General features: G+C 39.6%; 1 protein-coding gene across 1 annotated transcript in view; it reads right to left on the reverse strand.

Moving 5' to 3' along the window:
- Positions 1-1012: 1012 nt before the first annotated feature.
- LOC118027043 overlaps positions 1013-23421 on the reverse strand; it is a 156631-nt gene continuing 134222 nt past the window's right edge. The window contains exons 5-6 of the mRNA XM_035030164.1: positions 3370-3516; positions 1013-1376 (exon numbers count right to left, since the gene is read on the reverse strand). The gene's annotated coding sequence lies outside the window, so the exon portion shown is untranslated. The remainder of the gene's footprint in view (positions 1377-3369; positions 3517-23421) is intronic.

Raw genomic sequence — 23421 nt, forward strand, 5'->3', positions numbered from 1 at the left:
TTTTGTGTTACTGGAGTAAGGCTTTGATTTTTCTAGGCCCTCCTTTTCGCCATCAACTCCTTGAGAGGGTATTGGCAAGATGGCTTTGATTATGTCATCGGATCCTCTCTGTGTATTTCCAAGACATTAAGATACGCACCAGTAAATAATACTACGGAGGGTTAGGATGTGAATATTAGTCAATCTTTTTCCTTCTAGAGTTCCATGGAATAGACGATTGCTGGATGAAACAGGATATTACCGTGGAATCCTAAATCTCATACCCTGACTTAAAAGACTTGCTGACCACACAGTGACATGGGCTTTTTTAGATGACGATGGAGGAGGAGACAATGGTGGAGCTAGATGCAGGAAGGAAAAGCAGGGCTCTTCATGGATAGGGAAGACTCTGAAAGGGAAGAGCCATGGAAGATACACCAACGTTGAAGGAAGAAAAGATGAACATGAAAGATATTGTCAAGCGCGAAGCTGGTGAAGTTCACAGCGATGCACTTACTTACATGAGAACCACAAATAATGCTTTTGGTTGAGTTACAGAGGAAATGAGAGCCGGAGCTCATGTCCTCCGCTCTGTGACAGGATCTCAAGATTGGTTTGCAAGCTCTTGCTTAGATTGTTATTAAAGTTTACCCACTGCAGCTCCAGTTTATCTATATTTTATTATTTTCATGATTTCCAAAATTTCATTATTCACTGAAACTGCCAGATTGCCAGAATAAGCAAAATACAACCATTATGATAATAAATTTCCAACAGCCTCCCAGTCTACAGAGATGATTAACAACATAAAAGATTAAAATATCCACAGAAATAACTTTTTAGCTAAACTGAATCTCCAAGCGGATTGCCCTCCCATGAGACTTTCTATGATGGTCTAAACTTTGAAATATGATGTTCTCATCAGAGATATAATGGATATTTTTCACTCTGAACCAATATAAATAGCCTTCTCGGATTTAGGGAGAACAGATTTATTCAAATTTTGGTAGGGGTTTTTCTTTATCACTACTCTTAATATAAATGGAAAAAAAATAACTTTTGCTTGCTGAGCAACTAGTCTATCGTAGGTACTGGACCTTATTTCATTTAATTGTGAGAGTAAATCTGCCTGGTTAGTGTCTAGTACATACATCTTATTGTGCATACTGAAGACACTAAGGTTCTTGAAACAGAACCAGTTTCAAGCACAGGTCTGGCCTTCTCCACCACCATTCTATCCAAAACATAGCCCCGATCTTTGAATCTCACGTCAATCTCTAAATCAGAGTGTATTATTTCCGATGATAACACAATCATCTTTTTCACCTTTCAAGTTCCATTCTTGTACCACATTTGCTTTATGTTTTCCTAAAATGTATTTCCAACCATGGAATTATCTGAAAAAAAAAAGAAAAGAAAAAGGAATGTAAGGTCATTCTTGCCTTCTGAAGTCTCTTGATTAAAATTATATGGCTAACCCGAGAACAGAATTCCTTACCTCAAAGCTCATTTTCATGACTGAATGAAAACCTGTGGACAAGTAAATGGAAAGTGTGTATGCTCAGGACATGGACCATGGGAGCACTCAGGACTTTTTTTTTTTTTTTCCACTATGTGGAACAGGCTTTTTTGAGAATCAACCATTGGCAAGTATACCTTACAGCTGCCCGGTAGGAGTGCTCAGTCTTGTAGTCCAACTGAAGGAATACTAAACAGTTCATGAGTGAGCACAATATAATAATGGGACAGTCAATAGTAACCCCTGGGACTCCCAAATGATCTTTGCAATAATTATAGGTGTGGTTCTAGAATCAACATTACTTCCACATTTGTCAAAGTAAGGCAAACAAAATCCCTGTGTGTGCCCTACTTGTATCAAATGCAAAGTTTCTTTTAAATTGGCTTTTTTTTTTTTTTTTTCAGGTCCACCACCTAGAACTCTCAGCTTTAAGACTGGCTGCTATGTAAGTCTATCACAGCTATTAATTAGTTATGGATTGAAAAGTGAAGCATAATCTGTGATCTTATGAATCTAGGACCACCTCATGGCAGATCACACAGCAATATTTCAGTCAGTTGGGCTGTGTTTACTTTGTAAGAAGGTAAGAAGAAATAAGCCATGCACAATAAATTTATTTCTCACACACAACCGAATGAACATATTTGGCTTTAAACCAGACTAATTATTCACACAGTTTGGCAAATATTCAAAATACTGCAGGAGTGAGAACTAATGCAGTAAAAATAATTTTCACACATTTTCATTTTCTGTGAAAATTATTCTTCCAATTCCCGTCCTAAGTGTTTACTTTTCAGTTCATTAGAAAATGTTTAATCTGCACCAAACTGTATTCAAAGCAGTATATCTTCTGTTCTGTCACATTCCCTCATTGGTGAATAATAATCCAAAAAGGTGTTGCTGGAAAGTTAACGGAAGTCACTTGGGGACAACAGTTGGTTTTGAAAGTTTCCAATGTGCAGAAGAGGAACTTCAGCTATGACTCAGCTTCAGAAAAGGAACTGGGAAGTCAGGCCTCCATTTTGTGAAGGACTTCTGATTAAAGTAGTGGATTGTCTGGCCTGAGTTTGAGTCTTGAGGACAGTTTAAAGAGCACATATCATTAAGGTGAGCCGTCAAGTGGGAGAAATACGCAGCTTTTTTTTTTTTTTCATAGTCTACATTTATATTTGACTAGCAGTGAGTGCTCCAGTGAGTGTGGGAAGAAAATGGAGGGTGGAGTTCAGGGTAAACTATGTCATAAACACTACTCAAGGCATTCAGTTCAATCTACTTAATTAGCTTCAGAAATCAGAGCTACCTCTTAACTTTTTGTTTTATTTTTCTTTTGAGAGAGAGAGAGATATAGAGAGTGAGATTGAGCAGCAGGGAAGGGCAGAGGGAGAGAGAGAATCTTCAGCATGCTCCATGCTCAGTCTGGAGCCTGACGTGGGGCTCAGTCTCACGACCCTGAGATCATGACCTGAGCTGAAATTAAGAGTTGGACACAACCAACTGAGTCACTCAGATGCCCCAACGACCTCGTCATTTTTATGCATAAGCAGAGAAAGAATTTAGCCAATTCATCCTGTTTTTATGTGAATAGGAATCACAGATATCCGTTTATCTTTAAAAAAATGGCAAATATTCTCAGGGAAATCTTCATGATTTACACTAATATGGATTTCACCCAAGAAATTGTTTTTCCCAAGACTTGCCTTTCTTAATGATTATTGTCCAAAGGTTATGCTGTCATAGCCAATAGAAAATATTCTACAGAATCAGAGACATAGTAGTATTCATGAGTTTTGCTTAAGTTCAAGTATGTCCAGTGTAAAGAAGGCCATTTGTGCTAGGTTAATCTCCAGTTTTTTCAGTCACTGGTGACTTACCAGAAGAAATGGAGAGAAAGGAGGTCCCTTGTAATGACATGGATTTAATAATCACAGTCTTTTCTGCGCTGTCATCTTGAGGATAGCTCACGTTGATAACCTTGGTACAGGCCTCGCCCATCTCTTGCAGATCCTAGAACAAGAATACTGACAAAGCCCAACTTATTTAAAATACATAAATCAAGTTTTCTTTTCTTCTTTTTTTTTTTTTTTTTGGATTTTATTTATTTATTTGACAGAGGGAGAGAGCACAAGCAGGGGGAGCGGCAGGCAGAGGGAGAAGCAGGCTTCCCGCTGAGCAGGGAGCCCAATGCGGGGCTCGATCCCAGGACCCTGGGATCGTGACCTGAGCCAAAGGCAGACGCTTAACGACTGAGCCACCCAGGCGCCCCAATCAAGTTTTCTTTTAAAGTGCACTTATGAAATCAAATATATTCTATCTTCCCTCCGAGACAAACATCCTTTAAAACCACCTGGAATACCAGATTGGAATTTTGAGTTCTCCGTGTCTCAGAATTGCAAGCTGGGAAGGCAACAGGCTCAGGATCTGTGGCCTGGGCCATGAAGCTTGTGGAAAGTTATTTTCTAAATCGGCTCCAATTTTCCAACATTACTTCAAGAATGTGCAGATCAAAATTGAACAGAATATGCTCTGCCTCCAAAAAAAAGGCAATGTATACATATTTTGGAAAGATACCCATCCAACATAGTTTTAGGACTTAAGAGAGTTTTATTTGTCTGAAAAGGCACTTATAAGAATGAGTTCATGCCTGAAAGTAACCCGGTAAACACAAACTAAGCAGACTTCAACAAGAGCGGGGTTAATTGCAAACATAACAGAAAGAGGATCTCTTGGCTCTCACATGTCATATCACTGCCATTTGCATGTATCACATTTCATGGCACTCTCGTGGCTGGGTATGGCTGGCTAAAATGTTTTTGATTTTGTTTTTTTTTATATAGCTTTCTGTGTGGAACATTCAGAACACACGTTTTGGGTTAGTTCTATTAATTCAGAATGTTTTCATTTATTTATTCCTAACTCACTCTATCAGCACCTATTATTTACCAGGTACTCTTCCAGGTATAAGATCCACAGAGATAAAAAAAAAAAAAAAAAAAAAAAAAAAAAAAGATAAACTTGTGCCAAGTCAAGGGACTTCCAAAATTGTCTGGCCTACTTAGGGTTAAATATTTACATTTGGTAATATTATTTGAATGCTATGAAAATGCTTCACCGTTTTCTCAGGAAAAGACAGAACAGTATTTTGCAGGGCATTTTCGTGAAAGGAAGACCCAGTCTGAAGAATTCAGCTGTCTATACGAGAAGGAGGCCAGCAGCTGCACTTGGAGACCTGACGCTGCTATGAATGATGAAGACTGCCTTCCCCTCTGTATAACTAATCTGTACTGAGTGCTCACTAAAAGCTATTCTCATTTTTTACTTTATTATCTCACTTATTTCCCTTATAAAAACTCAAGCCTCCAATCCTCCTAGCGGGAGAATATCGTCTGTGACTAACAGCTTTGAAGTACCTCACAGCTCTTTAAATATCCTTCCTGGCTAGAAAAGTGTCTAATTCTATGTTCTGTACAGTGTGTAACTCCATGTTGGTGCCCAATAAGTGTTAAATACCAATAATAACTATGGCGGTAATCAGAATTCCTTCTGATATAAACTACTTTGTCTCAACCTTGTTTTTACCCAGTGTCTCCTAGTAATTGCCTGGCATTTTCCCTGCTGTTCTTGTCTTTTTTAATTACATCCTACTGACATGACTGTTAAAGCATCTTAAAGCAAATGGAAGAGAGGCTTAATGCTTTCTACACAAAAGGAGAAGCAGAAAGCAGATGCCTACCAGTCAGAATAATAAAACTCAAAAGAAATTGGCAGGGTCTTGCTTTCATTCTTCATAAATACAGAAGGGAGGGTGGGGAGAGACACGGTGAAGGGAAGAAAGGAGAGAGTAATCCGCTTGCGTAAGTGCTGATGAGAACAAACACAACCTTCCCTCATTTTTTTTGTTTACACTTTAACTGTACTGGGGAAAGTTGATGCCTTATACCAATTCCCAGACACAGGCTAAGTCACCTGCTTAGGTTTGGAGAAGGAAGATGGGTATATGAAAGTTATTTATTGACAGGAATTGAGCACCTATTTCACATAAACCACATGTCTGCAGCCCAGTGGAGGAACACAAAGCTGACTTCGTGTCTTTACCTGGAGTTCATGTTCCTGATTGACAAATCAGGTGGTTTCAGGGACCTTAAGTTGTGGGGCCACTACACCCTGGATTTCAGAGGTCATGTTGACATAAGATTACTGAAGTTATGTTAAGTGTTAAAGGGCCCCTGAGACTGTCTTAATCTAATGGGTAATAGCAATAGCTGTAGGATAGGATAGTTTATCATATGGATTGTTTCGATTACAAAAGCATTACTATAAAATTAAGGGGTGATACAAAAATAAGAAATGTGTATCGACTGCCTGCCATGTGCACTTTTGCTTCTGCAGTTTCCTATGATCATGATGCCAAGTGTGTAAGGAAATACTCCCATCTTCACTTTCTGGTTGAGGAAATCATCTAAGAGAAGATAAGTAACATTCTTAAAGTCATAAGTAGCCAACCCAGGATTTCTACTTGGGTCAAGCAGACTCCAAGAGTGTTTTTCCTGTGGACAAATGCTAGTGATTGATTTGAGAAGAAAAGAAACCAAGATTAAAATGACTCCATATTATTCTGGCCTTAAATGGAGACTCATAAGGTATGTCCCTGAAGAGGCTGAGCAATGGGGAGTGGGCTTGCCAAAAGAAGGCAACTTGTGTTTAGTGACTGCAGATGGCATCCTCCTCCAGACCAACCGTATTAAAATTTCTGTAGACTATCACAAACGGAGTGGGGTCAGCAAGAATGGACAGAGAAACACAAAACTGTCAACACGAATGGAAACCTAACCTAAAGCACAGGACCAGTTTTCATAGAAGAACATTCTCTGTAGGACTGCATCACAATATGTAGTTTTCGAGCTATTCTCTTTCATCTGGCCTAAAGGAATATCTGGTCTTTTTTTTTTTTTTAATTGCCAGTCATTAACTAGGAGACACAATCATGTTTACTCAATGGAACACTCATACTTGTACCCTTTCTATTATCCCTGTCTGAATTTTTTTTTTTTTTTTAATAATTTTCCTAGTTTGTGATTACCCTTCAAGTTGAACCTTGCCTGGTTTTCATTCTGTCAGCGAAATTAACTACTCCATTATGAAGTCTTTTATTTACTCTTCATTAGAAATAGATTATTTATTAGATAATCCTATAAAGTGGCTGTTAAAGGTATTCCAATAGATCGTGAGCAAATTGGGATATCTACATCCCCTTTTCATCCTTAGCTTTGGACACACTGCCTACATAATACATAGTAAATACTCAACACGTAAAGGAAAAAAAGAATAAAATTGTAGGTAACTCTGGTTTAAGTAATCATGGAGGCACATTCATGAACGAAGGCCATGTGCTGGTCCAACTAGAATGAAAAACTTTTCTTTCTGCTTAATTCCTCGAAGATAGAGGTTTATATTAAAAATAGTGTTAGTTTCTCAAAAGATCAAGCACCGCATAAAGATTTTTTAAGACTTTCCAAGCCACGGAGAGAAGACCCAGAAAAATTTATGTAATCTCCCCAAATTAGCATGTAATGTTAACCTCATTCATACATTTTAAACCGTATTTATTAGGTGTTCATGTTATATTTAAGAAGCCAATCAATGAGCAATCACAGTGCCTGCTCTCAAGGAGCATATAGTCTGGTGGGAAAGACAGACATTTTATCACTTACAAAAATAATTATTAAATTATAAGCGTAGAAAAAAATATAATTAGAAAAGTACTATATGGAAAAATATGGGGGCCATGTAAGCATATAGCAGAAGGGACGCATCTTCTTTGGTGAAAGGTTGATCTTAACTAATAAGATAAGGAAATGAAGGGAGATAATTAAGAAACTTCTGCTGTAGTCTGAAAGAGATAATGTTGACTTGGGCTAGGGTTGTGATAGCTCAGATGGACAGAAGTGGATACATTTGATACATATTTCAAAATTTAAACCAGTAAGAAGACTTTGTGATGGATGGAACAGTGAGAAGGAGAGAGCAAGGATGACTCAGAGAGTAATGACACCATCTACTAGGAGAAAGGAGCAATGATGAGGGACAGTGAATGAATGACATGCAGGCAAGAATGAGAAATTCGATTCTGGACATGTTTACGTAAAGAGTGTTCATATGAGTCCTAAAAATGGAAATAAAACTATATAAATAAGAGGGTTTTTTGGCTTTCAAATAACCTTTTAAAACAGTGTTCTCCACTGTTACTGAGAAGACCAAGTAGAGTACAGTGGACTTATGTCATTCACTGCTCACCCAAAAACTTTGCATATCTCTCCACACTTTTACAGGTTCTTATATTTTGAATCCTATACCCTCTTAAGTTGAAATTTTAAGAAAAAGTATTTTTCTAGTTTCCTTTACACTTAGGGTGCAAGCATGTGCCTTAAATTCCATCAACCAGATGTACCTGCTGAGACTTTGATTTGGAAGTGAGCTACTGAGAGCAGGTGGCCAAGCATCAGTTTTTCTGGAGTAGTGCCATTGTTTTGAGGTTGGCGGTGGCAGCAACAATCACTACCGAGCCAGTTCCAAGTGAGGTTCTGTTGCCTGAAAGCTCAGGGCCTATTTATCCATATCTCTCAATGATTCTCTGAGCTGCATAATAGTCTCTAGCAATTCCCATTCTGTTTAAAGTAACAAAAGCTGGGACGCCTGGGTGGCTCAGTTGGTTATACATCTGCCTTTGGCTCAGGTCAGAATCCCGTGGTCCTGGGATCAAGCCCCGCATCAGGCTCCCCTCTCAGTGGGGAGTCTACTTCTCCTTCTGCCTCCCCCCCTTCCCTATCCCCCTCTACCCCCTCCGGGTCCCCTTTTCTCTCTCCCCCTCTCCCCTTACTGGTGCTCTCTCTCTCTCGCTATCTCTCTCTCAAATAAATAAATAAAAATCTTTAAAAAGTTAAAAAAAAAAGTAGCAAGAGTTATTATCTTCTACTAAAACAATTCAGAGTCTGATTAATACATAGTGACAATTAATATATTATATTAATATATTGACATAACATTTCTACTTACATACGCTGTTACATATTGAACAACCTATCTGCTTCAAAGCATGAAAATACCACACAGAGATGCTTAGAAGCAAATAACCAAATAATTTTTAACTTAATAAGTTCAAGGAATGTAAGAGAATGCCACAAATAAAGGAAATAAACTTCAGAAACTGTAGGAAATGAATATAGAAGTTAATCCTAATAAGTCTATTTATAGTCAGTGTCTAGGAGACAAAAAAGAAAAATGGAAAGGAAATTCTAAGTTAACAGATGGAAAATTGTTGCATAACAAGAATACTCACACTGGGCTTTCGAATTTTCAATTTATATTGAATTCAGAAAATGGCCTCCACAGCAAAGCCCATTATGTGAAGTGTGTGAAGAAAACTTGATATACCGCAGTTGATACGCATAAATTAACACATTTTCCAGTAGGTGTACCTATCTAAAACAGGAAATCAGTCTTGTTCATGCTATAATTAAAGACAAAAAAAATTTAAAAAAAAATAAAGGCTTTTTAAAACCTAAATGTTCTTATTCCATCTAATTCCTCCTAGCTACTCATAATACTCAGCTAGCCACTTGAAGTCTGCTCAAAAATGACATGTCGGTCTAAAAAAATCTGAGGAACATTCATAAAACCAGAAAGTTCCTTAGAAATAATATTTTACTATCTTAATCCAGAGGCAGATTGTCTTAAAGAGAACTAATCTTGATTTCCTGCAATCTGCATGCCAGGCCCTGCATTAGACACTTTTTTTCACAATATCCTACAGAGGAAGAGCAGGAGGTTTAGGGAAAATTGACATTACACAGCTAATAAAGGGACAAATCTGAGATTCAAACAAATTGCCTGGCTCCAGAGCTCTACCGCATCATCTCCAGCCAAACATGGAAGCGTCAAGTGGCGGCCTCCCACCCATCAACTAATGGGCTTCTGACCAGGTCTTGCCCACCCAAGATTGCTCTCTGAAAATTTGATGCCCCAGAAAAGCCTTGTTCTGTGATCCATTTTTTTTCTAGCTGTGGCTGGCCCCCCACCCTTTATTCCTGCCAGATTTGAGCCTTGTTTTCGGTTTTCAGTTTTTCTGATTGCTCTCAGAATGATTCTCCTGAATCAGTTTAAGGTCTCTACCCAACACTCAACTATGTCCTTTCCATATTTATGGTGTAATATTTCCCATCTAGCCCACCTATCTAGACCCACTTAGGTACCGCCATAAACTTTGGTCTGGATTTTTCACTCTCTCTGAAGTCTATCTAAATCTTGAGGGGCAAGGAGAGGGTTCTTGATTTGACCTTGATTTTTTTAATTTACCTTCAACAAGTTCCATTCACTTGGGCTCTTGACCAAGTGCTGCTAGAATGACAACAAATGGGGCTAACACTTCCCTTAACTCTATTCTACAACTAGTTCTTAAAAAACAAAACAAAACACAAACCCACCAAACAAAAGGATCCCCAATGTTATAATAGCATCATCAACAACAATATGTGACATTTATATCATTTTACCCATTACAAAGCACTTTCACTTTCATTGTTTGTTTAAACCTAGTAAATATATATATTATCCTGTCATTACAGAAAACTAAAGTACAGATCCTAAATATGAAATGATTTACCTAATGTCACAAAGTAATTGATGGAGCTGGGTCTCAAATTTAGGCTTTTTAATTCTAAACTCCATCTTTCTGGGAAATAACAGCATTTATGACAAATATAAAAAAACATCCAGTAAAATTCACTAAAACATATTAGGGAAAGAAATAGTTTAACTTTAATGAGTTTTTTAAATCAGATATAAAGATTAGGGAAAAATTCACTGTAGGAAATAAAGTTATTAATTCTTCTCTGAGGTACAAGTCAACAGTATCAGTATTTTTAAAAAGCTTTAAATGTTTCTTGATAGTTTAGGGATTGATTTGTCTAAATTGGCCACTACATGTAATTGAAGCTGAATTATCGACAGACATAGGGGACTAGAAATATTTATACAAACATGTATACCTCTAACATATTCTATCTCACTGACATGCAATACGTTATTAATTTCTTTTTTCAACAATAGGATTTGCATTGTCAAATTCATCTCTGGAAAAGCTTCTAGTAGAAAATACAACTAAAAGTGCAAGGCTGTAAACTAGAACCAAATGGAGGGGTTATGAAAATATCTGTTAATAAAGTTCAGAGAAAGGAAGAGATTGTTACGATCTGGAGCCGAGGTCCGCAAACCATCACCTGTGGGCCAAACATGGCCCACCACCTAGTTCTGTAAATAAAATTTTATTGGGACACAGCCACACTCACCCATTTGCGTATTTTCTATGGATGCCTTTGTGCTAGAAGGGCAGAGGTGAGTACTTGCTACGGAGACTTGTTTAGGCACCTAAAATATTTACTATTTGGTCCTTTCAGATTAAGTATTACTGTTTGGTCCTTTCCAGAATAAGACTACTGGTGTGTAGTCACTGTGGAAGGTTTGATGGGGGTAGAAGAGCTGGACCTCGGTCTTTGGGAAGAATATGGAAAATACTGAAAAGAGACAATTGAGGCAGAAAATCTAGAAGGAGCAGAGGCACATCCTTAAAATATGCTTGGGGATGGTCAAGGGAGAGAAAAAGATACAGCTTGGCTCCAACAGAGGACCGATTGTGGGAACTAAAGGGATACAAATATGAAAGGCTGCCACAATTTGGGAGACTTTTAGATCAGGCCAATCAACTTGAATGTTCTCTGAAGACCTTCATTGGCACTCCCTGATACATCTCACCCATCATCACCCAGTTTTGAATAGAGTCAGGGAAAGAAGAGCAGTTCAGAAATAAGCAAACAAAAATAAAAGAAATTCTTTTTCTATTTTCCTAGGAACATTAAAAGGGATCCCACTTACAATAAAACCACTTCTAAAAATCCTTTCTTTCCCTCTCCAATTTCCTTACCTTCCATACTCCCCCACTCCCTCACCTTTCACCTTCCACTTCTTGACCCCAATGCCCACCACTTTGGATATTTTCTCTCCCCGCCCACTTTCCTACTATCCTTCCCCCCCTTCTCCCTCCTTCCCATTTCCTTTGCCTCCTCTTCCATCAATACATCAATTCTGCTTGATGCAGTCTTGGAGACCCTAGAAAAGATTGGATTCTCTTTATAGCAGGAGCTGATAACTATTTTTGTGCAGTTGAACACATGGTAATCCCGTGACATCAATAGACTTTATCTCAACACAATGTTTCTAAATGCCTAAAATCAACTGTTGTATTACAAAGAAAACCAAATATATTGAAACATTGTGAAAAAATATTTTTTAAATATTACATTATAGTAAAATATATCTTTTATCTATACATTAAATAACAAGATCTAGTGATAGGATTACTAACTGCTATATACAATGTGGTGATTAGTATAAGTGATGTTTTGAGATACTGGCAACAACTAAAATATGATAGACAATTATCTAATATGCTGTATAAATATCTGTGATTTCCATCGCTGAAAAGCCCCAGGTATTATTAACATTACTATGGTTTGTTGCCATTTAAGTTCACTATTCAAAACATTTAACTTTATTTAGAGGTTGGTGAAAATAATGAGGGTGGCTTCACCATCCCCATAGACGATCTCCTGAATGCCAAGTTGCAATCTCTTTCCTTAGAGGATGAAGGACGAGGAACTAAACAAGCAAAGACGAAAATCTTTTTAAGCAGGTAGGGAAATTGAGGAAGGCAGGGACTCTCATGTGAGAATTTTCTTTACCACTAAAATTTTTGAGTAAGGAGGAAAATTCTAACAACAGAGCTTTATAAATATTAATTTGGCAGCATTCAAAACACATTGGGAAAAAAGAGATGTAAATAAACAAGTCCAAAAACTTCTGAAATAGTACATGAGGTGAGCTACATGGATTATACTCTATTTGGAAATAAAAGGGGACATCTTACTTGAATTTAGAGGGTATTTCATTTATCCAGCTCCCACACTTAAATCAGGGGTAGATGACAATTAAGGAAATGTTTCCAAAGAAGAGTGAATATTTTGTTTCATAAAACAGCCTATTCCCCAAACTCTACAACACTGGCAAACACACACAATCACACACAAGCATGCACAACTGGAAAAACTAGTAAAGCTGTTAGAAATCAAGTACACTGAAATTATTCAACAAGAAAATACTAGAAAATTCTCCCAAAATGCAAGCATTTTGAACAATGGCTTATCTGTACATCACAGAATAAACATTAGAGTTGGAGTTGAATTTCCCACTCTGACACTTGTTAACTGTGTAAACTTCAGCAAGTTCCTTTAGGCATCGGTGTTTTTCATCTTTAAAATGAGAACGCTACCAGCGCTACCAGCGATATCTACCCTCCAGGGCATGGAGAGAATAATTACTCTGTATATGCCAAAACACTAATCATGGTATTGGATACATTGTAGGTACTCAATATGTGTTGATTGTATTTCAAAATAAGAGTTTATGAAATCCACAAATTAAGATGCTATCATTTAAAATCATCTTCAAATGAAAGGTCTCATGTGTTTCCCCTTTCTCCTTGGCTAAATCATGCGTGTGTTGTCCTAGAAAGAAAGCTATAATTTGGCCTCCCATAAAATTTCCTTGATCCTGAGGCAATACTGAGGTTGTAACACTTAAGCATTTAGAATATTAGAAAGTTGAGCATCTAAATAGGGTACTTTGAAAGAATTTTGATTACGTTGTATACTCCCATCTTCTTGCCTTGGTACAAAATAATTACACTCTTTGAACACAGGTTTCCTTGCACCAACCCAGATTTCTGGAGCTGTAGAGTCTCGGCAGATAGAGCTTGATGTTATGAAATGTGGTTCACCTTTTTCTCTTGATAACAAAAGCAACTGTTAAGGAATTCCAATCCCATGCAGTAGCCAGTAATGTAGTACAGAAGGAAGGCAATACTCAAAGCCTACAAAATCCACTTAAGGATGTGCTGGGTTTTATCTGAAAACAAACAGTAGCTTTTATACTTGCTTTCTTAGAAAAAAAATCAGGTGCTCTTCTACAGGCTTGTAAAGAAAGGATGCACATGCTATCCATTCAAGACTCTTCCCAGTGAAGACATATTTTAACAAATTAAGTCTTTTTTTTTTAAAGATTTTATTTATTTTTTCATGAGAGACAGAGAGAGAGACAGAGGCAGAGGGAGAAGCAGGCTCCCCGCAGAGCAGGGAGCCCGATGCGGGACTCGATCCCAGAACCCTGGGATCATGACCTGAGCCGGAGGCAGACGCTTAACCGACTGAGCCACCCAGGCGTCCCCAAATTAAGCCTTTTTAATACTGTATTTTGTTCCAAGAGAAAATGTTGGCCATGCTCCTTTGATTGGCCAGAAACATTTTTTGAGTCAACTACACATTGGTTTTCTCTGTACCTTTCCTCAATCTGGCTGAGAGTCTTCATACCTTCCAGATTTTATAAGCCATTCAGCAGCTTCCTGCCCACCATTTCAATTGAGCAAGACAGGACCATAAAACTGATTTAAGCTAAGATGAAAGAAAAATTGTGATCTACCTCGGCCCTCTTCTGGACATTAGGTTTCTCCTCTGGCCATTTACTGAGTTTGCCCGAGAGACTCCAACTACCATAGCTGGTCTTGTAAGTGATCCCTTTCTCACTAAAACCACATCAGAGCCTGTCCTCTGATTCTACCTTTTCTCATGCCACTGTTTACTGGTGCAGATTTTCTTTAAAAAATTGCTTTTGACAAAGACCCCGTGGCCAAAAATTTATTACTGTCTGCCTCTTCTTTTCTAGCTTGCATTTCAAAGGACTCTTCATGATCTTCTTGTAACCTACACACTGATAGAGAAACATAATTTTTTGACTCCCCAAAGTCTGCATAATCGCAAGATCTGTGTGTAGGAGCTGTGTAACCATGCTGCCACAGGATGAAAGGCAAAGGCAAGTTTTATAATTCTGCTACCATTTAGAAACACAGCATTGCAAAACTGCAGAAACAGGACCTCAAAGAATAGACAAGACAGAGGTCACAATTTAAATGCATTTTGAGTCCAGGTAGGTAAAATTATACCGTAATATGGCTACACGTAAGACAAGAGGAGTGGGGCCTCCGCTGAATTGACTTCAGTCACTGAATTTAATTAAACACTCTGCTCTGCAAACAAAACCTGTAAATGAGCCAGATTCCACCTTTCGCACATGTCAGTGTCGTGATCCATCACTGGTCAAATGGTGCCCCTCCTACTCCTTTAACCCTCCTGAAGAGTATATTCTCTCCATTGCTGCACTGATTTTACATGATGGCTGAGAAAGTTCTGTCTGCTTTTCACACCCAATAGCCAATCCAAGGAAGCTGTGTGCAGCTCGTTTCTTCCCCCCTCTGAAACACACCTCAGACATAATCCTTTTGGTTTTAAAGACACAATGGCAGCAAAGATTATGATCATTTTGCTTTTTAGTCTACCACAAAAATATCTCTACTTTCATCAATCTATGCAGCACACAACCACAGAAACCATCTTCCTTAAATACGCTGCGATGATATTGCTTCTCTGCCTAAACACTTGCAGGGGACTTCAATCAATCCTTATGCTTATTCTAAATTCCTAATAATGATGAGAAAGCTTCCTATGAACACATCCATTTTCAGGTAGGCTTCCTCATCACTTATTCCCATCTGAACTCATCGTCCGCGTCAGGCCAACTTGCTTATTACCTCTGATGCTAAGTCCAGTGTCTGAATTTGAGCACACGTTCTCCTTTCCCTGTTCTCCCAGGGATGTCTTTCCCCTTCTTTTTTCATAGAACTGTGCCCCTTGCTCCCTCGAGTGATGATTACCATCACTCAGTGCTAGTCGTTGATACAGCTGCTGCCGCTGTCACAAAGGAAAATTTGTAAAGTGCTTCCATCCCTAGTTTGGCATGGGAAAGTTTATTTTGCCTAGTCACTAATTTTGTCATTGCAAGCACTTTATGCTCCCTTAGAAAGGGAGGCATGGTTGCACTGCTTCAGAAATACTAGGTCACTGGTCCTTCCGCTGCGGCCATCTTGCTTGCTGCCCCGACCCCCCAGCTACCCCTTTAAACCTAATGGTGTAAAGAAAATTGCTAAATATTTTCAAGTGCCAGTGATTACGTATCTATAGCAAGGTTTACCTTCCCTAAACCAAATGTGGCAGAATTTCTTAAACAAAGTGCTTCATGCCCTGAAACAGAGAAGGAACAAGACAGAGGAAAATTTGTTCCAGAGCTTCCAGAAATATCATTGATTGGCAATTTTGTCTAAATCTGATTTGTGTAAAACTGAATCATGAGAGAGTCTGGATATCAAATAATTACTTCCTTTGAGATCAAGGTAACTAAGGGAAATAGCCTTGGCTTTGAACTGTTCAGAAGAATTGAAAGTGAACTTGTTTTATAGATAAATGGCCTAAAGGCAGAGGTAGGAGAAGTCATTAATGGATCATTGATGGAGAAGGAAGACTTACAATTGGTCCCCCTTAAGGCTTTTATGCCAAATACTGCTGGGCACCACGAGACAGGAGAGGAGCTCTATATCTTGGGAGGGAATAAACTGCCTGAACATAATCTGAAAAGAGATCAAATGGTGTTTTTTAAAAAGCCTCTTCCAAACTATATAAGAGGACTCTAGGTATTACCTGACTCATTCCCTTTCTGAGTCACTTGACTCAGTTTTCACTCACAGATGTAGAAACAATCTAATATATTTTCTCATTTGCATTCCAGAAAAGATCTCATTTTATCTATGAAGAAAATGAAGTTCAGGAAAATTAAAGATATTTCTTAAGAATGCCTAGCTAGCTAGTTAGTAAAGCCACAATGCAAACCTTGGTTTGTTGAGCTCCAGAGCCAATGCTTTATACTTATTGTTCATTATGAACACACTAACTACTGTGGTTTGGGGATTGGTTCACAAGTGAGAGTGTGAGGACTTTTCCATCATGACCACCTCACTGGGTTTCCAAGGCTCTATGTTCCTTTGTTTGAGTTTAAGGTGTCATAGGATGCCTTAATGGTGTCCATATGGGATACATCATGTGGGAATAGGGCAAAGGCTTGGGATTCTAATGGCCTTGACCTCTGTGGGATGTCACTGGTCAAGGTGCTGACTGCTGACAAAGGGAAGAGTGAAACAAAGGGGAAGGTAATTTTCATTGGACTCTTGGATGAGGTGATGGATGGTACTTGCTCAGATGACATTTGAAGTATGCAGAGGATGATTCAGCTCACACATAACTTCTGGATGCTCCTTCCTATCCATGTGGCTCCTTCGAATCCAGTGATGCTCTCTGCCATTGCTATGCTAAGTGTGCAGCTTTGGTATCACCTGGGAGCTTGGAAGAAATGCAGAATCTCGGGCTTCACTTCAAATCTGCTGAACAAGAGTCTGTATTTTAACCTGATTCTCAGGGGATCATTGTGTTAGAGTTGAAAAGTATTCCAGTAATACAAAGCTTGGGACAGAAGAAATCTGTGTGAAGCTATCTATAGTCTTATCTACCTGGACCTCCTCATAATCTGTGATTCTAATTGCCTCCCTGGAATCTGCCTAGTAAACAGAACCCAGGGTTTCTTTCCTTGGGGACCATGAACCCCTCTATCCTCATCACCTGCTCCCATCTCCTCTTTCAAATGCCAGGAATTTTTTTCTAGCCTGGATAGGACACTACCCTCTTTCTATTATTTGTCCTGGTCATTTTATGTATTTTCATTTAGGTTCACTAAGACCTTATCTGCTTCTGGAGCAGAAGAGCCGAAGACACTATGAATCTATTCCTGATTTCTACCTTCCCTCAACCCTGAGCTAAGGCAATTAAATAGAACCAACTATCTGCTGGGATTAGGACAAAAGAAAGGAGTAAATGGGGGAGAGGGGGGTAGGCAGACACATAGATTAATTTATCAAAAAAATATTCTCCCACAGTTCTGTATGATGCATTTGTTTGAAGTATATTCTCAATAGTGTGTTTCTGACCAGGTCATGGCTGTTCATTGATTTCTAGAAACTAAGACCTGTATCTGCTTTCTACTTTGAATCCACATAGATGTGAGAAATGTTTGTGGAAAATGATGATTGATTTCAAAATCCCTGGCTTTGAGATGACTCAATTATAAAATGAGCCAATTTCCTTACTCACTGAGCATAGGGGATGCTGTCTAGCCTAGCGGTTAGCAACGTGAGCACTGATACACAACTCTCTCGCTTCCTAACTGAGTGGCTCTGAAGAAGTCTCTTAATCTCTCTAGACTTCTTCTAATGAATGAGCATAACCCTATCATGCCTACCTCAGAGAGTTTTTATAAGATTAAATGAAAAAATGCATGTCAATGTTAACACACTATCTGGTATATGGTGTGCCTAAAAAGCCAAACTTCTCTTATTACTTTAGAATTATTACCCATGAAATGTTAATATTCACCTATGGTAGCTAGAAAATTACAACATTTGAATCTACACTCCTAGTGCTTAAAATTATTATATAAAAATTAGAGCTGGAATTATCATAATACCAATAATATATTTATTGGGCATTAACTATGTACTACATTTTCATGTATTATCATGTATAATCCCCCTAACTCTTGTGAGACAGTTTCTTTTTCATCTTTCTCTTCCACCAAATCACCAAACCTATTTCCTCTGTTCTTGGGCACATAACCAGAGACTAGATGGGTAACCACCTTTATGCCCAAGGATGGACATGTAAACGAGTGGAGCAGAATGGATGAGTCAAAGATTATGCTACTTCCAGGCTGGGCCCACTAAAACCCACCACGTACCATCCCTGTGCTTTTCCTCCGCCGTGGCAACCTCCAAAATTATATGGTGGAGATGGAAGAGTTGCAAGATGGAAGGAGCCAGGGTTCTTCACTGCCTCTTAGATGAAAGACACCAGCAGGTCGGGAAAAACTTTTTTATTTTATGTAAGGGAGAAATAAACCCTTACTGTGTTCAGTCTCTGGCACGTATTTATTATAGCAGCCACTCTGACTTTAATTCACTTGGGAGATTAAGTAGTCTACCTAAGGACACACAACTTATAAATGGGGACCAGGAATTCTAGGTCAGTTGAATCCCAAAGCCTGTGCTCTTGTTCATTAAACTAAACTGTTGTCAAGCTTCCCCTGAAAGCCAAAGAGGGGTTTGATTTTAGCACCCTACTAAATCATGTCAAATAGTAAACACTAGAAGGGGATGAGTCCGAAATCTAGAAAACACCCAAGCTGGTTGTTGTTGGAACCAGTGCACGAATCAGCCAATTCATGTGCCTGGGAATTTCCCACAGCTGTCATCAGGTGGTCTCAAGCAATGCCAGTTTATTAGGAAAATAATTTTGCCTTAAGAACCTGTCATTGATTTTCTGAAATCTGTTGTCAGTTTCACTTCTCTCACCATGGGGTACTGAACTGGTGACGTGTATGTTTGGAGCCTCTAATGAGGTTAGTAATGGTCTTATGAACTCTCCACGGAGCTCTCACATCTCTAATTGAGAACCAGACTTGAAATTGGCCAGACCCCAGGGACTATTCTCAAAGTGCGTGCTCATGGTGACAGCTATTTACTCAGAAAGCCAACAAGGCCTTCTCCCTCCCAGAGCCTTAAAGAATCAGGGCAGGCATAAGTCCACTTGGTGGAATAGAAGCTCTAGAGTCAAGCAGGAAAACAACATCTGCGATAACAACAGTAAACACTTGCGCGGCACATACAGATAACAAAGTTCTCCCAAGAGTCAATAGGCATTGAGACAATCTCCATTTTATTGATGAGATTCCTATGAATCAATGAAGTTGAGTGACTTGCCAAGAGCACAATAAAATAAGGTCTCACCATTGGCCTCCTAACTCCAAATCCATCACAGACTATTCCAGCTCTGTATCTAAATTCTCAGAGATGCCCATCAGTGCAGCGATAACGGTCAGAAGAGCTGATTCTCACACTCTTTCGAGTGATGGAAACTGACCCATACCCAAGACAAGTGGCCTGTGAGTGAGGGTCTGTCCTGGGATCGTCCCTGCCCTCCTCCCTATCTGCTCAGCACTGTGAGACTCGGGCTCTTCTGATCTGTCAGGAGCCGCTGCTTTGTCTTACCATTTCCTGGCTTATGGCTTGTATAATTAATTTTTCTAGTTCCAAAGTCAGGAAGCAGAATTCTCCCAAAGTCTGAGCGTCTCCCTTCTACTCAGGCCTCAGCCTGGCAAAGGCAAGTGAAAGAACATTGGCAGAAGGCAGGATGGTTTTCTCTGCAACCCTCCCCCAAGGCATATCCCAAGACTATCTTTACACAATGCACAGGGAAGCATCAGGTTTGTTATTTCCAAAAGGGTCGTTCTGAACTGTGAATCTGTTTTGTCATCTCACCACAGTAAACAGTTGGAAAAACATCTGAAAATAAGCTAAAAATACCTGAGCCAAATCCAGCACTTCTGTGAGAAGACTGAGCACACGGGTGACACCCCTAGTAACAACAGTTGCCAACCTTAGAGGCAACAAGTCAAGTCCTGATGAGTTCATTGCCCCAACTGAACATAAGGGCAGTGGAGGAAGGAGTTCGTTAATGCATGAGACTTGACTTTTTTTACACAGAAAATAAAACCCCAAATGGAGATTGAACATCTTATGAAAACTTACACAAGGCTAACTTTTAAGGAGGAAAAGAGCTGCTCCGATTTGTAGATGAGAGGATCTCACGAGTAAAAATAATCATTCTTCATCAATTTTAAAAGAAAAAAAAAAGACCATTTATCATACTTTTGTGTCCTTCCCACTCAGCATGGATTCATGGAAAGGGCAGGTGCCCTAGAGTCCAGAAGACCTGAATTTTAAGTCCCCCTCTAAACATTGCAATGACCACATTTATTAATTTCCTAGTCTTGGTTCCATCTATGTAATATGAGGAATAATGTCAATTCTTCTTGGGCTGTTTGGACATTAAATGAAGTGACACAGACATAGTGCCTGGAATAATGCCCAGTATGTAACGGGAGTTCAACAGACTCTGGTTCCTTCTTCACCCTGTACTCTAGGGGGTAGAAATGGGTAGACTAAAGAAAAAGAAAGTAGAAATACCAGAACGCAGGACAGAAGGGCATTATGAAATCTGACCAAAGGTAGATCAACATTCTGATATGGAAAGCAAGAGGGTAACAGAAAAAAGTTCCTGCTCCCCAAGCCTTCTTCAAATAAAAAAGGGAAACACTGTGTAACTCATTATAGCTTCTTTGCTTGGATTCTATAGATGCACTGGAAGTGCCTGCAAGTTACAACTAAAGGCGGAAAAAGAGCTGAGGCTCTAAACCAGGTGATATCAATTACCATCACCAACCAGGAGTTCGTGTCGCTTTGAAAAACTAGTAGATCTACAATATCGAGATTTATTTTTTTAAAGATTTTATTTATTTATTTGAGAGAAAGAGAGAAAGCACAAGCAGGGGGAGTGGCAGAGGGAGAGGGAGAAGCAGGCTCCCCGCTGAGCAGGGAGCCCGATGCAGGACTCGATCCCAGGACCCCGGGATCATGACCTGAGCTGAAGGCAAACGCTTAGCTGACTGAGCCCCTAATACCGAGATTTAAATCATAAAACCCTGCTAAGAGAAACACTACAAATCAGTGCAATAGGAGAAATAAAATCCTGACTTCAACTTTTCTTGTTTAGGAAACCCCATCTCAGTTGGCTCTGTCGGTGGTGTAGCGGTGTGTGGCCAGGCCTGGTCTGCAGGGACTGACATGTAAGGAGAAAGCTCCAGCGCACTGCATACCTAATTAGGAGACTGGGGGTAGGGGGATGTTGCTGAAGGATAAAGAGGCACAGGAGGAGAGAACGCAAAGAGGAGGGGGGCAGATACAAGGTAATACCTGTGAAGAACGTTTGGCTGAGAGATTCTTAAGATCTAGGATGAGAAGTCGTGTGCTGGGGTGCGTAGTGTTAAAATCAAAAACAAATGGAGACCAGCCTTGAAAATTTCTTGAGCAGACAAAACCAGTTTAGTCATACAAACAAAGCTTAATTTAGCTTATTTTGCAAGACTAACTTGACCTGGGTCATTTCTTGTTTATGCCTCTGGAAATCATAAGCCAATTTATACTGTTTCACGAGGTTACCATGAGGTAACCACTGACCAAGTCCCTATCATTTAAGAAAATTATTTTATAACCAATCACTGTGAAGGATAAATAGTCACTGCCTTTCTTCTATATAAGCTGCATTGTAATAACATACCCCTCTCCCCCCACCCACCCCGAGCCTTATTTCATGTTTTGGTTTGGGTGCTTCCAGTTTGCCAACTTATTTTTTGGATTTGTGCACAATACACTTTGACTAATTATTACTTCGGTGATTCATTGGTCTTACTTCTGTTTTTTCTGAACTTTTGACAGTAGTAATCCTCCCTTATTGCCTCTAGCCTTTAGAAAAAGTCTGTTCCACCATTGCCTTCTGATAGTGGGTGCTATATAGGAATAATTAAAAAAGCACAGAGCTCCATTTTACAGCTGGGTTTCCTTTGGATAAAAAAATAAAGTAAATCAAAAAGAGGGCGGTCCCAGCAGAAGGATGCAAACTGAACTCTCACTAATTATGGGCTAAGTGCTAGTTTCGGGGTACACAACGCCACTCCCTAGGTTCAGTGTTTTGCTAGAGGGCCCACAGGATCCAGCATCCCCAAGTTCTCGGACTCCCGCCAGGCAGGATCCATGGGCTTTTCTAAAGACAGTGGTCTCAGCCAGCTATGCCAACTTTTTTTTTTGCACTGAGCTCAAGACAGTTCCCAAATATTTTCAGAGAAGCATGTCCCTCAAATCCTGGAAGACTAGCAATGTCAAATGTCTGACATTTAACTTCTTTTAGCACTTTATACTCTAATAGCCACTTTCCTATGTGCATGAGTTTATTTTATCTTCACATCAGTGCTGAGCAGTTATCATTATTACTTCGCACATGGGGAACCCGAGGCTCACTGAGGTTTAGTAACTTATGGTCTCACATTCAGTGTGTGCTTCCAACTCAGATCTTTGGACTCTAAATTCAGCACACTTTCCACTAAGTCACACCCACACCATTTCTCAGCTTGTGACTTGCTTTCTAGTCCTCACCTCTAATCCACTCCTTCAGGAACTTTCTATTTTCACACCTGCCTAAATCCAATAATGAGGCTGTGGCAGATCGTATTTCTCAAAAATGGTCACAATGATATTTCTAGTCGCACTCGCCCTCCCAGACACTTGCCACTCTCCCATGGAGATGTGAAGCTTAGTCCCATCCTCCGCTCCCCCCTCTCTTGAACCTGGATCCAAAGAGGGAATGTGGCAGAAGTGATGCCCTAAGGCCACCCAGCTTATGTAGTAAATGGCCATATGGCTTCCTCTGTCTCTGTCTCTCTCTCCCTTTAGACATGCACCTGGTAGCCCAAGGTGACAAGATGTTCAGTACGCTGATGCAACCGTGCTGGAAAATCCCCTGGAAAGACCACATTCACACAGATGCCCGGGAGCCTTAGCTGCTCCCGCCCCCAGCTGTTTGACGCTTCCCAACCCAGGCACCTGAAAAGCAAGGCAATCGAACTTCACATGATTCCAACCCCCAGCCTGCGAGCCACCCCTGCTGATGCCCAAGGCGACAGAAATAAACTGTCCCCGCCAAATCCTGTCCAAATTACAGATTCACGCACAAAGTAAATGTTGTTATTGTTTTAAGTCACTTAAGTTGTTTCCATTTCAGTAGTGCGGTTTGTTACGCATCAACAGGTAATGGAAACAGCGGCACTGGTAGAGGAACAGAGAAAGTAGGTATTTAGATCTTTTTTTTTTTTTTTTAAGATTTTATTTATTTATTTGATAGAGAGAGACACAGCGAGAGAGGGAACACAAGCAGGGG

This window comes from Mirounga leonina, unplaced genomic scaffold (genome assembly GCF_011800145.1).
Source record: "Mirounga leonina isolate KUSES-001 unplaced genomic scaffold, KU_Mleo_1.0 Mir_357, whole genome shotgun sequence".
Lineage (NCBI taxonomy): Eukaryota > Metazoa > Chordata > Mammalia > Carnivora > Phocidae > Mirounga > Mirounga leonina.